The following is a 14,824-nucleotide window of genomic DNA, read 5'->3' as shown; positions in this document are numbered from 1 at the left end:
CTTAAAGCACTGCCATATGGGGAATTTAGATGGATTTTTTATAAAAATTCTGAAAAGCAGCTTAGAGAAGGTTTTATGGTTGAAGTTTATGAAAGGTTACCTTCGAGGGTTTACTCTGAGATGATCCTCTCTAAAGTCCAGCAGAAGGTTTGCAAGGATATGGGGTAGGTTACCATTGTGGAGAAGTAGATCAGTCTCAAGAAGAGTCAAAGTTATTTTTTGTAACTACATTTTCTGATTTTTCTGGAATTATGGAGGAAATAGTGAGACGATTTTGGGATATAGTGACTGAGGATGTTATGGTGGGAAATCGTTTTCCCAAACATATTACTTTCTCATATGGCAGGCATAATAATTTAAAAGAACTACTTAATAGGAGAATTTACAAGACTGAGGATGGTAAGTCAGTTGGAATGTATAGATGTGGGAAATGTTCGGTGTGTAACAAAGTTAAAAATCTACATGGTATTAAAATTAATGGAAAATCATACTTTGCCATGGAAAAGTTTTATTGCAACTCATGTGGGGTAGTCTATATTATTGGATGTAACTGCACGAATGCACAATAGTATATAGGACAGACCACCAGGAAGGTGAAGGTTCGCATTTTAGAGCACATTGGGGACATTTGTAGCTAATCACTTTAAATCTATGCACAATGGGCAAATGGGGGGATTTGTTTTCAGCGTAATGGCACGTCCTAAAGTATTTATAGATAATTTTAACAGGGAATTAAACAAACTTGAATATAGAATGATAATTATCATACATTACATCCCAGAGGAATGAATTTAGATAGTAATATGACTTTGTAAAAATTAGGACAGGATGAAATTTATAATTATAAATTGTGATTAAAATCAATAATTTAAGCAGTAAGGTCAATGGAATATGAACAATAAGTAACATTTAAATAAAAATGCTCATTTTAGATTTTTATAAATCTATAAGTTTTGAAAGTTTATAGTAATTTTTATGTACATAAATGATTTTGTGTATATATATATATATATATATATATATATATATATATATATATGGGTTATTTGTTTATATTCTATATTCTGCTTGCATAGTATTCAATGGGTGTGCAATGTTTTTGAGATCAAAATATTCCCTTTTAGTTGTATATATTTATGCACTGTGTGATTGCACTTTAAGAGAATCAGCTAGCAATGATTATGAATTATTTATTTAATTAATTGATTGATTAATTGTCTTGATAATTGATTGTGTTTTTGGTATATAAGGAGGTATTTTTTGGCAATAAATTGTTTCATTGAAGGCAAATGGCCGAGGTACCAGAATGTGTAATAAAAAGTTATCATCTCTGTCATCATTTTTCTTATGGTTATGGTGTCGATGGTGTTTCTTATGAAGTGATTTATTTTTGGTGTTTGAAAGGTTTTTCTTGTGTTTTTTTTAATAATGCAAACTTCTGGTACACAAGAATGTGCAGGACAGTTAAAGTTGTCATTTAAGATTAAATCAATTTGCCTAAAACATTATACATTTATTTCTTTCTTAGAGACCTGGGTGTATGCTGTGTCACTTTTTAATAAATTTAACATTTTGGTCGCATAATCCCAGGCATCCATAATAACTAACCCCCACCCTTGTTGGGTTTCATAATTCTGATCTCTTTGTTAGAACTTAATTCATTAAGAATTCTCTTTTCCTCTGGATCTAAATTAGATGCCCAGCTGTGTTTATTGTTTGAGTAGCTCCTGATGTTATTTTCAACAGGTTTTTCAAAATGTACTAGAGTTGGGTGCAAAGGGGGATTATAAACACTTCTTTTTTGAATGCGTGTCTATCAGAGGTTTCCGGATTGTCAAACACAAGAGCCAAGCTGGTTTTCCTAAGAAAGTTTTAAATCAATTAACACTTCACTGATGTGGCAAGGTGTTAGGGTAAAAAAAGATCACAATAAACAAAGTCTACTTGGTTGCATGGACAGTGACCAATTGGTGCCACTGTGAACACAGTACTGATCTGCTTCTTTTCAATGTCTTTGTAAGTGACAATGCATTAGGTCACTAATGAAAAGTTTGCATTTCATCATAACAACAACATTGCTACAGGAAAACATTAAGAAAGTATGCTACAAAAAGAAAGTTTGTTAAGAAATTTGGCAAGATTAGGGAAAGGATAAAAACATTCACTACTTAAATTCAGCTTAGAATAACACCTTTAGAGATCACAAACAATGAAGGATGTGTACTGTTGAAATGGAAGCAGAAGTGATAACAAAAAAGTAGAAGGGTAAGCAAGCAATGTGAAATAATAGAAATGCAGGCTAGATAAATAGTGAGATACATATGAGACATAGTCAAACTAAAACAAGACTTTAGCATCCCTGCATATATATATATATATATATATATATATATATATATATATATATATATATATATATGGGTCCCTATCAGATCGTCGAAATTTCAATTCACCTGTCATTTCGTCTAAACTTCATTACATCGACAAGCATTTGCCCCCGTCCCCAATGTTGTGCGACCCTGGAGTTGATATATATAGTTAGGGGGGTGTGGGGGGCACAGCCCCCCACATTGGGGGGTGTAGGGGGCGAAGCCCCCCACCTAAAATGCTTGTCGATGTAATGAAGTTTAGACTAAATGACAGTTAGGTGAATTGAAATTTCGACGATCTGATAGGGACCCATATATATATATATATATATATATATATATATATATATATATATATGCAACTCCATATAGAATACTGTGTACAATTAAGAAGGCCTCAGGAAATATATTTGTTTCCTACCAACACTGACCAATGTGCATTCAGCCTCTCTCAAAATAGCAGCTGACTTCCTTTCCATCAGACCAGCTTATCTGAAATCCTCTGTAAGTCTCTCACCTCTCAGTCTGTTAGTTATATTAACATATGCTTTACCAAATCACTATTTTGGGCAGTACAAGCCATCCATCCACAGCCCTTCTCCTCCTAACACTCTTCCCTTCTTGGTTGGTACATGGATGTGTGCCTCTTTCTTTTAAAAGTCAAAGCCAGCGTGTTGCCTGGAGTGCTGTGGTTTCTCTATATCAAACACGCACACCCCTATATCAATCACGCACACCTCTACACATCCACATGCTGACCAGGAGTACCCCAGCGTTTGTAAACTTCTAGATCTATCTTTGTAGAAGAATATTTATGTTTAAATAGTTCTGCATTTATATCATACATAATAACAGATTTTACTGATTTCTTGTCATTTTTATGTTACCATACAAGATAAATAGCTATCCCTTAATTATTCAAGCTTTTATTTTTTAGGTACAATTTAAATCAATACGTTGTTATATATCTGATTGTATTTTCAAAAGTAAGTTGATTATTACTTTGCATAATTCACACAATGTTATATTTGTAGTCCTTTTTTGCATACTAGTTAAGACACTTTATTTAGTTGTAAAAAGTGAAGATGCAAAAAAAGATTCATGCACTGCATTTCATAGACTGGATCCTCCTTTTTCTTTGCTTTTTTTTTTTTGTTTTCTTTTCCTTCATAACCCTTCTACCAAAAATAAAACAACTAGTATCATATTACATCATGAAGTCCCTATGTACAACTCATTTCTAAAAAAACTGTGTATTTCATTTTATAGTTTTATAACTAGTTACAGTCATAAAATAACTAAAAATTGTATAGTTTACAAATAAGCATTTCTCTAATTTATACTTCAAAGACCTTAGAAGAGAATAAACGTCTGTTGTCAGTAATATAAATCATACTAGCTTTTTTTATATCTGTCTAAACTTTATCACAAAGAAGTCAAGACTGAACAGAAAATATCCAGAAGAATCCTGGTCACAATACATAGCTTTGGCTACATTTAAACATAGTATAGTGAAATCTGACTTACAGTTAAATATAATCTCTTGCAGGAGAAGCACTGCTGCTTTATAAATCAGATATGCCCTTGCTTTAGTAAAAAAATGTTACTATTTCTGTATCATGGCTGGAACTCAATAAACGCTCCATTCAGAATTAAGAACTTTGAGACAAAATTAAATGTGGTATATCTGATTACCCTTAGCATGCCGTATAAAAATAATGGAATATGTAGCTGTAAAGCATGACACAGTCATATGCATAAAGTCACAGATTTTTGTTTTGGTACAAACTGGATAGACTTTACACAATCCATAGGTGACTGACTGTGAAACAGTTATACTCATGAATGCAGTAGAGTACCTAGGATGGGGTGAAGGAGGTAGCCACCCTGGGTGCAAGGTATCAAAGGGCATGATTACAGATGCCGATCAGGGGTAGTACAATACAAGCATTCGAGTGCCAATATCACATCTTCTACTGATTGTATCCCCTGACACCCTGAGCCAGGCTAGCTGCCCCCAACCTAGCTACACTATTAATTGCCTCACTCTGCCAAGGGCAGCTTGGACTAGTATCACATAAAGTGTTAACTTCTTTGTATATTCTATTGTATATAAACTATGCCACCAAAACTTCTCTCATCTTCTTTCAAACAGATTGAACTAGGAATCTTCCATTAGGCATTCAGAGTCCTCATAAGACTCACAAGGCACCTTAAGTTTATCAAGTTATAAACTTTCCACAGATGAAAACAAATTCTGTTTCATGCACCGTAAGGTAAGAAGTGTATTTGTTTTGCAACTGAAAACCTACAAAAGACATTTGTTTCAAAGAATGCTTAAGGGACACTTTTTTTACATTAGAAAAATATGACTGATCATTTTTATATTTCATCCTTAAATAAAAAGTGGGACATGACTACCATTGTCTAGTGTGCCTAGACTTATGTGATTGTAACTATTATACTGAAATAAATTAAGTTTCATATTTTATCTTATACATCTTCATAGATTTTGATACGTAATGTGTTTTATCCATACCTTTAAAATGTCCTTAGTGTTGCAGAATATCCATATTTTTGCCTCATGTTTTTGATCTATGCCAAATAAAGTGTGTGTTTTCTATCAGATTATCATTAAGGATTGAAGTCAAATAATGACAGACATTTGAGATTCAAGCTTTATATCCTTCAGAAAATGCATGCTAATGCAAAACCTGTTATTCTAGCAACTTCCTAAGTTTATAAGACCAATATTTCATATCTGTCCATGATTTTGTGCCTTTGTCCATCCATTATTTTGTCTCAATCCAGATTTCTTGCACTAAGAGGTTGAAAGCTATGGTTATGACTTTTCAAGAGTTAAACTGTTCTGAAATTGCTTTATAGATTCATATGTTCTTGTGTTCTTACTAAGCTTCCTACCAAAGAGATCATTGAGAAGCTCAGACACATCTTCCGACACTAACAGGACACTAACAATGCTCTCGATTAAGTAAATTTTCCCCACATATCCCAGATTAAATTTTGTGATCATCCATCCAGTCATCCTGACTTGTTATAAAGGTCACTAGGGGAATATTCTGCTTACTATGTAAAGATAGCTTATTCCACAAATCTAGAATGAATACTTTGCGTTAAGTACCTGTCATGCCCCCAGGTGGTGCTGATGTGGTAGTACAGGTCTAGAACCCTAAAGGGGTGCTTTCTTTAACACTACACAACACTGAGTAGAGGGGCAAGGCTTTTAATCTATCAGAGTAGCTAAGGGTCCTGAGAGGAAGTGTTGCGATATCTCAAGTTGCTTTAGATCCTTAGTGAGGTACACACTGAGGGGCATTGTATTCAGTGATGAACTAAATAAAGGAGAAATAAAGTAGGACAATAATTTATCTGGATATTGAAATGATGCTACAAAGGATAAATTGTGCAAGGCAGAAGGATATTCTGTATACCAAGAGGCATGTTGGTGAAAGGAGAGTCTATTATCAACAAAGGGTACTCAAGTCTTATATAACCGTGTCAGAATTAAATAGAATACAATCTATATTTTAAGAGGAAACAATGAAAGAGTTACCAAAAGAAAGTAAATTGGATTTCTTGGCAATAACAGCAAACCCATGATTAACACACCAAGCATTTCTTTGGTCCAGCCCTTGCTAAAGAATCTGAATATTAGAATGTGATTTGATAACTGCTTCTAGTTTGCATCATCAGCAAACTTGGTTAACCATAGTCTACTGCTATCAGCTTTAATGTCATAGAAGTATATACTCAAGAGAAGGGACCCAGAACAGATCCCTGTAGGACACAGCTGGTGATGCTTTTCTTTCTCCAGAGTAAACACCCTGACCTTAACAGTACAGGTTCTGTCAGATAGCCAGTTACCTATTTGGGGAACTGTGTATAGGTTAATGTTGGGTTGGGAGAGGTTATCGGTAATCCCAGCATGGGGATGATGTCAAAGGCCTTAGCAAGGTCTAGGTAGGCAGCATGGGCTGTCTGCCCCTTATCAATGGCATTAGTAATAGTTTAAAAAAACTCAAACAGGATGAACAGACATGATCTGCTTTTAAGAAAAGCAAACTGATGTGCATCCAGAGATATGAGGTCACCTATATTGTTGTTTATTGGTGCAGCAATAACATGTTCCATAGCCTTGCAAATAATACTAGTGAGACTAATAAACAGACCTATAATTTCAATAGTCAGTTAAGGGGCCATCTTTATGCAACGGCACCACCACAGCTATTCTCCACACCCCACTGGCCCTTTTTTTTCAATTATAAAGGAATTCCCAATACTATTTTAGCATGTCCAAAGGTCAGTTGTCAGTCTCCTCTCCGGTCCAGCTGGTGAATCTGGGAATCTTGAGGCAATGTTACAACTGCCTCATGTACACAGACAACCCTCTCCTCCTCCCAACAAATTCCAACACATGTGAGAGATGCAACCATATAGCCATACTGGAGGCTAAGCTCTCTCAACTCAGTACTGGCATAACCAGTCAGGAGGAGAAGGAAACCACACTCACTACAATTCCAGTGTCACATAGACCTACCATGACAGCAAACCAAACACATAAACACACAAAAACATACTCGGAGGCTCTAAATAAAAATCTGACTAAGCAGCAGAGACCTCCAAAGCAGACACCCAAGCAACCGCTACCCCAAAACAAAACACGTGCAACACATAGCTCACAAAGCCAGTGTGCGAACAGTCACAGCTCTTAAGGCTAAACAACACACCTGATACACTTGTAATAGGTGACTCTATCATCAGGCACACTGACGTCCTGCTCACCAGGCTGAACAAGGAGAAGGTCACGGTGAGCTGCCTGTCGGCGCTAGGATCCGCCACATAACACAAGCACTCAGGTCACTCCAAGGCAAGTACAAATATGACTCAGTCATTGTCCATGCTGGTGTGAATGACCTGAGAAGTACCTCCCTGGACTACATGAAAAGAGACATAGAGGAGCTCTCTGAGCATGTAGCCCAGGCCAGTATGACCCTGACCTTGAGGAGCATCTTACCCTCACTAAGAATGATGCCACACTATGAAGACAAGATGATCAATTTCAAGAATTGGCTTAAGTATTGGTGTCATTCAAAGGGGATCCAATGCCTGTCAGCCTGGGATGACATGCTCGACAAGCCACGATGCTTCACTAGGGATGGCTTGCACCTGTCACCCCTGGGCTTTCAGATATTGGCAAAGGCTCTTGCTACCCCCATAGTGCCTTTTTAGGCAAGGCTCAAAAGACAAACCCACCTCCATAGGTATCACAAGGGATAAGAAACTAAGAGTAATGCTACTCAATGCCAGAAATCTAAACCTCAAGATGCACGCACTCAAAACTCTCCTTAGCATGGAGAACATCAATATCTGTGCAGTAACAGAAACCTGGTTCAAGGCTCCCGAGAGCACCCCAGCACTACCAGGTTATACCTCATACCATGCTTTTCGGCCCCAAAACTTGGACCGAACCACAAAAGGAGGGGGAGTATCAATATTCGTCAAAGATACCCACACCTCTAGGTTGGTGGCACAGCACGAAGCATCAGAGACTATCCATGTGCAACTAACAGTGGGTAAAACTGCCTTCCAGTTTATAGCCTGCTACAGGCCACCCTTCCAAACCCAGGAACCCCACTCGTCCTTCCAGAGAACACTGGAAAATATGAAGGTCTCTCCAAACACCATTATATTGGGCGACTTCAACTACCCAAACATAGACTGGGAGCATTATTCTAGCTCCAACACCCTAGCCCAAAGGTTCCTAGAATTTATAAACTCAAATGCTATGGAACAACTTGTTACCACTCCCACAAGAGGGGAAAACATACTGGACCTGATTATCACCAACATGGGGACTCTATGCTCCAGACCAGAAGTGTATCCCTCACTGGTAAGATCAGACCATAAACAAATCTCACTGGATATTCACATCCCGACTCAACCCCCTGCCCTGAAAACCACAGTGAAAAACTTCTCTAAAGCAAATTTCACACTCCTCAAAACTGAGGTGGAATCCTTCAAAGCCCCTGGGCCTGTGGAAAATATGGCCCAGACTGCAGAATCCTTTATAAACGCATTCTATGAACACCTTCAGGAATGCATGGATCATGCAATCCCAAATAAAACCAAGACCCCATTCCTCCAAAGGCAGACGTCCTGTCTGGTGGACCCCAGCCATAAACAAACTATACAATAGAAGGAGGAAGCTACTACATGATAGAGCAAAATCCCAAAAAGGGAAGACATCTCTGATCAGTATTAGCAAAAAACTACGGGCACTCATAAAATCGTCTAAGGTCAGCTTCGTGAGAAAAATTGCACAGGACACTAAGGATAATCACAAGGCTTTCTTTAGTTATATTAGGAACCTGGGTAGGAATTCCCAGATATGCTCAGAATTAGTCCAAAATGACAAAAAATACACCGAACCCTCAGACATTGCCAACATCCTAGCTGACAGGTTCAGCGCAAACTTCTCCCCCCACTCCCCACCAAAAGGGCAAATATCTATCCCAGCAGAGTGCTGCCCCCCTGACATCTCAGATGCTCAGGTAAGAGTTGCCCTCTCCAAAGCAAAAACACAGCATCAATGGGACCAGACACTGTCCTGGGCTGCCTACATGAACTCCAAGAAGAGCTAAACCCAAACATAAAACTACTGTTCAATCTCAGCCTTACTACAGGATATGTACCCAAAGAGTGGCATACAGCAACAGTGCTCCCTCTCCACAAAGGTGGTGCCTCAATGGATCCTGGAAACTATCGCCCCATAAGTCTGACTAGCTTGGTCTGCAAAGCTATGGAAAGGATCATCATGGACCTCATAAATAAAGATATTGGGGACCTACAGACACTGGATCCTACCCAGTTCGGCTTTGTTAAGGGCAGATCCTGCCTCTTAAACCTGGTCAATTTCTTTGAAACAGTCACCAAGGCCATTGACGAGGGGAAGGTAGTCCACACAGCCTACCTGGACTTCACAAAAGCCTTCGATACAATACCCCACTCAGGCATTATAGATAAGCTCACCAGCTTAAATATAAACCCCTATATCACTAGATGGGTTGCAAACTGGCTCAAGGACAGAACCCACATGGTTAGAATTGCTGGAGCCATGTCAGACTCCAAACCAGTTACAAGTGGCGCCCCACAAGGCTCAGTCCTGGGACCTCTCTTGTTCGGTATATATTTCTCGGAGGTACAGGCCAACACGGAAGGACTGTGGCTGACCAAGTTTGCAGATGACTGCAAACTGGGCACCATAATCGACTCTCCAGCTGACACAAGCATCCTCCAAAAGGGCCTCATAGAAACAGACAACTGGTGCCAGAGCCATGGCCTCAAGCTAAAAGCCAAAAGTGTATAGTCATCCCTTTGGCAAAAACAAAGTGCCCACAAATTACCACATAGGTGGTAATCCATTAAGTACAGAAGAAGTAATTAGGGACCTGGGGACCCAAGTTGATAGCAATCTCTCATTTGACAACCACGTGGCCAAAGTGGTTAGAAAAATATTTTATATAGCCCACCTAATCATGAAGAGATTCACATCTAGATCAGGGGAGGTCATCGTGCCTCTTTACTCATCCCTCATCAGGCCCATAATTGAGTACAATGCCCCTTTTGGGATGTACCTTACCAGACAACTGGAAAGACCCCAAAAGTACCTCACCAAGAGGATCAAAGGGCTCAAACAGATGCCATATGCTGCCCGGTTAAAGAAACTCCAGCTCTACTCAGCAGCATACCGATTGCTCAGAGGCGATCTGTGCCTGACATATAAAGCCATGTCCAACCCAGAATTAATGGACATGCTGCACCTCAGAAAATCCAAATCCCACCGAGCTATGTACTCGAGAGACTTGAACCTCGAAATACATAGGACATGCTGGAGGGACAGATTCATAACCCAGAGGCTCTCTTCACTCTGGAATAAAATCCCAGTCCAGGTTAGGCAGAGTCCCTCATTGACTCTCATCAAGAGGAATCTTGATGCGTGGATGGGAGATCGTAGGTTTACCCCGGGTATCACTTCTGTGTCACTGTTAGACAGAGGCACAGTATACTAACCTCAAAAAAGGGCATAGCAAAATTAATTTAAAATGGGTGGCGAAAGCCAAACACACTCTGGCTAGGCTTATAAGTGCCCTAGGGCAGATAGCCTAGTATGAACTTATGAACCTATGAACCTATCAGAGAGGTAACCTAAGCAGGGCCTCGGCTGGAGTGTTGATGGAATGTTTTTGCTAGGTATGTGTTAGTACGTCTCACCAGACATCCAGGGATATTGTCAGGACCCATGGAACTGGTGCTTTCAGTTTTGGAAAGTGCCAAACATACTTGTTGTAAAGTAATTTCAGGAGAGGGTTTGGACATAAGAGTGGACAGATGTGAGGGTGAATGGGGTAAAACTGGAAGAGAATTTGCAACAGAATTAGCAATGTCCTTAGGATCAGATAAGGAGATGCCATTAGAGGTAAACTAAGTACAAAATTGTTGATTACTTCTAAGCTTCCTAACATATTTAAAGGAGCCTTTATGGTTATCTGTTGAACTAGTTACAACCTTAAGCTCATAGCTGGCCTTACATTTTTAAATGTAAGTTTGAGGGACTTATTTAACACATTTAAATCCCTTTTGTAATGATTTCATGGACTCGTTTGTAATATAGCCAAGAGCGTTTTCTTTTTCTCATACATTTTTGGTCTGGTTGTTCCACCATACAGATTTCATTTGAAACTTGCTGTTATCCTTACATCAGACTGCTATGGATGCCTCATAACATTTATCCAAAAGGAGTTAAAATTCAGAGGACTAGGTAGTAGCCTCAGGTACAAAGATTGCTGGGAAACTAGACCATTTGTGATTATCAGTAAGATCAGTAATTAGGAAGCAATTGGTTTAAGAGTAATCAATGAATGTAAAGGTATTATTAGGACCTGCAAAACAGGTCTTCATGGAGAAGGTCACAGTAAGATGGTTATATTTGACTAATGAGGGGGTAACAAAGAGTGGCAAAACTTGGGGAAACATTTGTGAGGGCAAGAACAAGAGGACTAGCACTTCTGGAGGGCAGAGGGAGACTTTGGACAACTGTACTGGCATTTATTAAGTCCTTAAGGTATTCAATATCCTATAAAGGAATCATAAACAACATTCGGTAATTGGCTGTAATTAATTTGACTGAATGAAAGTCAGACTTCAGGCATTTTCCATATTTGTATTATATAGAATCTGATGAGAGATAATTGGGTTACAAATAAATATATATTCTCCTCCACAATTGCTAGTGGATATGAATGCATGATCGACATTGTACCTTAGAAGAGAGGGAATGCTGGCTCTACAATGAAATCAGGTTTTTGTAATTACTGAAATGCTGATATCTTTGAGGGTAAGAAAGGCCACAACTTCTGTGATTTTGTTGTTTAGCTTCCCGCCTTTCAGCAGTGCAACCTTGTTATATTCAGACTGGAATTTGTTATCTTTTGATGTACATCAGGTGTACTCTACCTAAAAATGCAGAATGATTGATGCCAAATGTTTCATGCAATATGCAAAAGCCAAGGGGTGAAAGGTGCAGGCCTTCCCTGGAAAAAGCAGAGGGTGTGGTCTGTTAACCATTTTATCCCAAGCAGACACACAGTGCTTTCTCTTGGAATGAAATCAAATAACCTGCAATTATTGAAGCCAATTATTTTATCCTAGAATTTAGCATAATTTTCAGTAAAGGTGAAATGCTGCTCGGTGCCAGCGAATTGTCTTCTTCAAAGACATGAGAATAGAGCTCAACAGTATTTCCCTGCATCTACTCCAGGATAGAATGCCTCAGATTATTCCCCCTCACCTGGGCAACTAAAAGCTCATAATCATATCTGGGATGGTACAAGGACCTAAGGGCCCTAGTTACATTCCTAATCTTTGCACCTGAGTCGCAGATAGCCATCATGCTATCCTTGGTCATCCTGGTGAATGTTGTGTTTGCGTGCCTTAAAATGGAGTTACCAATGACAAAGACATTTCTAGGATGTACTGTAGGCTTATGGGATGCTAAGGGTACAGGCTTGCAGTACAGGTGACTCCCTGTAATAACTGGTGTGTATGCAGAGAGAGGGTGTGGTGTTAATATTTGTGCTATGTGGCAGAGGTAAGCTTGTAGGATGTCTAGGAAGATGTTTTTACTACTTCGTGTGTGGGAGTGACACTGTAGAACTGTGTTAATGTACTCTTGCTGCAATGCTGTTTACTGACCGTGTATGGGACAAAGAGACTTGCCCCCAATTATGATAAATAAGTGCATGACTCACAAGCAGAACCAGTATAAATTAGAAGACTCGGTCTGTCATTAAACAAATGCAGTTGCTACACTGCCACAGAATATCAAAGGCTAATAGTCCTGCTAAGGAAGAAGCTAAAGAATGCTGGGACTCCATGGTGATACCTTTTGGTTTTTCATGTGAGTTAATAAACCATCTGACAACTAGCAGAGTGTACACAGTATATATGTAAAATTAGTGCTAAACGGTGATGGTTGAAGACACAAAATGTAAAACCAGCTTAGTTGCAATAGTATATGGGATTAATTCTGAATGAGATTTTATGAGTATACCAGGTTTCACCTGTAGCTGTCTGTCAGCCTACAGTATTCTAGCTCTATGGAATACAGCGAGAGGGCAAATGAGTTCAAGAAGTTTAAGGGGAATGTCTTCACAGAAAGGTACTATGCTGTTTGGTACCACAAAAAAGTAACTACATTAAACAGCCCACTTCTATTTCTGTCACCCAATCAATGACCACTGGAATTCGTACATAAATGCAAGTACCTAGGCCTACTCCTAAACTCTAAACTAACATAGAAAACATGATGAATAAAGTTAATATACAACTAAAGCCAATTATTTTATCGCCTTCAATCTCGCAGCACATGCTTAAAAAGCCACAGATAAAACATTCCCATACCAAGAATAAAATATTCTCTTCCCATAGTCTCACTACACTCTTCACCTAACACACTTAGGCTGCAAACAATTCTAAGTGGCATCTATAGATTTATAAACCTTTCAACACATAATGAATACCACTGACAAACATTAGAAAGACAAATTGCTTGCTCATTTCACATAGGTCCATGGCTCTGCTGTCAAATTTGACTTTCAAGACCCTTCCCCAATGTTACTTTCTCTCTCTCCCCGTCTCTCTCTCTCTCTATATATATATATATATATATATATATATATATATATATTGGGTCCACTTTGAAATCTCGAAAGCTCAAAATCTCAAGATTCAAAAGAATGAGTCCAAAATCTCGAAAGTTCAAAATACTGAAAACTCAAAATACTGAATCTCATAAGATCGAAAAAATACAATACACCAACATTTACTATATTCCAGCGCAACTACATACAGAAACATATTACTATTCTCCAACTATAAGCAGGAGGTCAAGCCCCCCTGCACCCCTCATGTGGGGGGCTGCGCCCCCAGACCCCCGCTACTTAAATATATCAACTCCGAGATCGCACTCCACAGAAGAAAATGGCAAACATACCATTACTTGCTGCATGACTGCCTGTTGTAACCTTAGTCATGTTCCCTTTTAATTTGCTATACTACAACATAACTCATCTTAGTGTAGTGAAGTGCGATCTTGAAGCTGATATATTTAAGTAGCAGGGGGTGCGGGGGGCTTGCCCCCCTGCTTATAGTTGGAGTAGACTAATATGGTTTGTCTTTTATTTGTTTCTCTATGTACTTGTGCTGGAGTATACTAAATGTTGGTGTACTGTATTTTTTCGATATTATGAGATTCAGTATTTTGAGTTTTCAATATTTTGAACTTTCGAGATTTTGAGCTTTTAAAATTTCAAAGTGGATATATATATATATATATATATATATATATATATATATATATATATATATATATATATATATATATATTAAATGCACTTAAATTAAAACTCCATGTTCAAATCATCCTAAAGCCTGTAGCTGTCTGTCTGGAGTTAGCATAGATAGATAGAAAGAGAGACATATCTATACTAACTCCATGGTTGCATACCTGCTGCCTTCAGGGACAACAGGAACATCTTGCAAATGTAGAAAAAATCTTGTGTGTGTGTGTGTGTGTGTGTGTGTGTGTGTGTGTGTGTGTGTGTGTGTGTGTGTGTGTGTGTGTGTGTGTATATATATATATTGAGATTTCAAAGTGGATATATATATATATATATATATATATATATATATATATATATATATATATATATATATATATATATATATATATATATATATTAAATGCACTTAAATAAAAACCTTGCCCTTCTCTTTCTCTTCATAAGAGAATAATACCTTAACTCTACAAAGACCAAGGTTTAGTCTTTCCACTTGTGAGAAAAGCTTCTCAAGGGTAGTACCTGTAAACTGGAATC

This window comes from Protopterus annectens, chromosome 1.part2, assembly GCF_019279795.1.
Source record: "Protopterus annectens isolate FY-2018-M chromosome 1.part2, PAN1.0, whole genome shotgun sequence".
NCBI classification, from domain to species: Eukaryota; Metazoa; Chordata; order Ceratodontiformes; family Protopteridae; genus Protopterus; species Protopterus annectens.
This window is presented reverse-complemented; position numbering follows the sequence as displayed.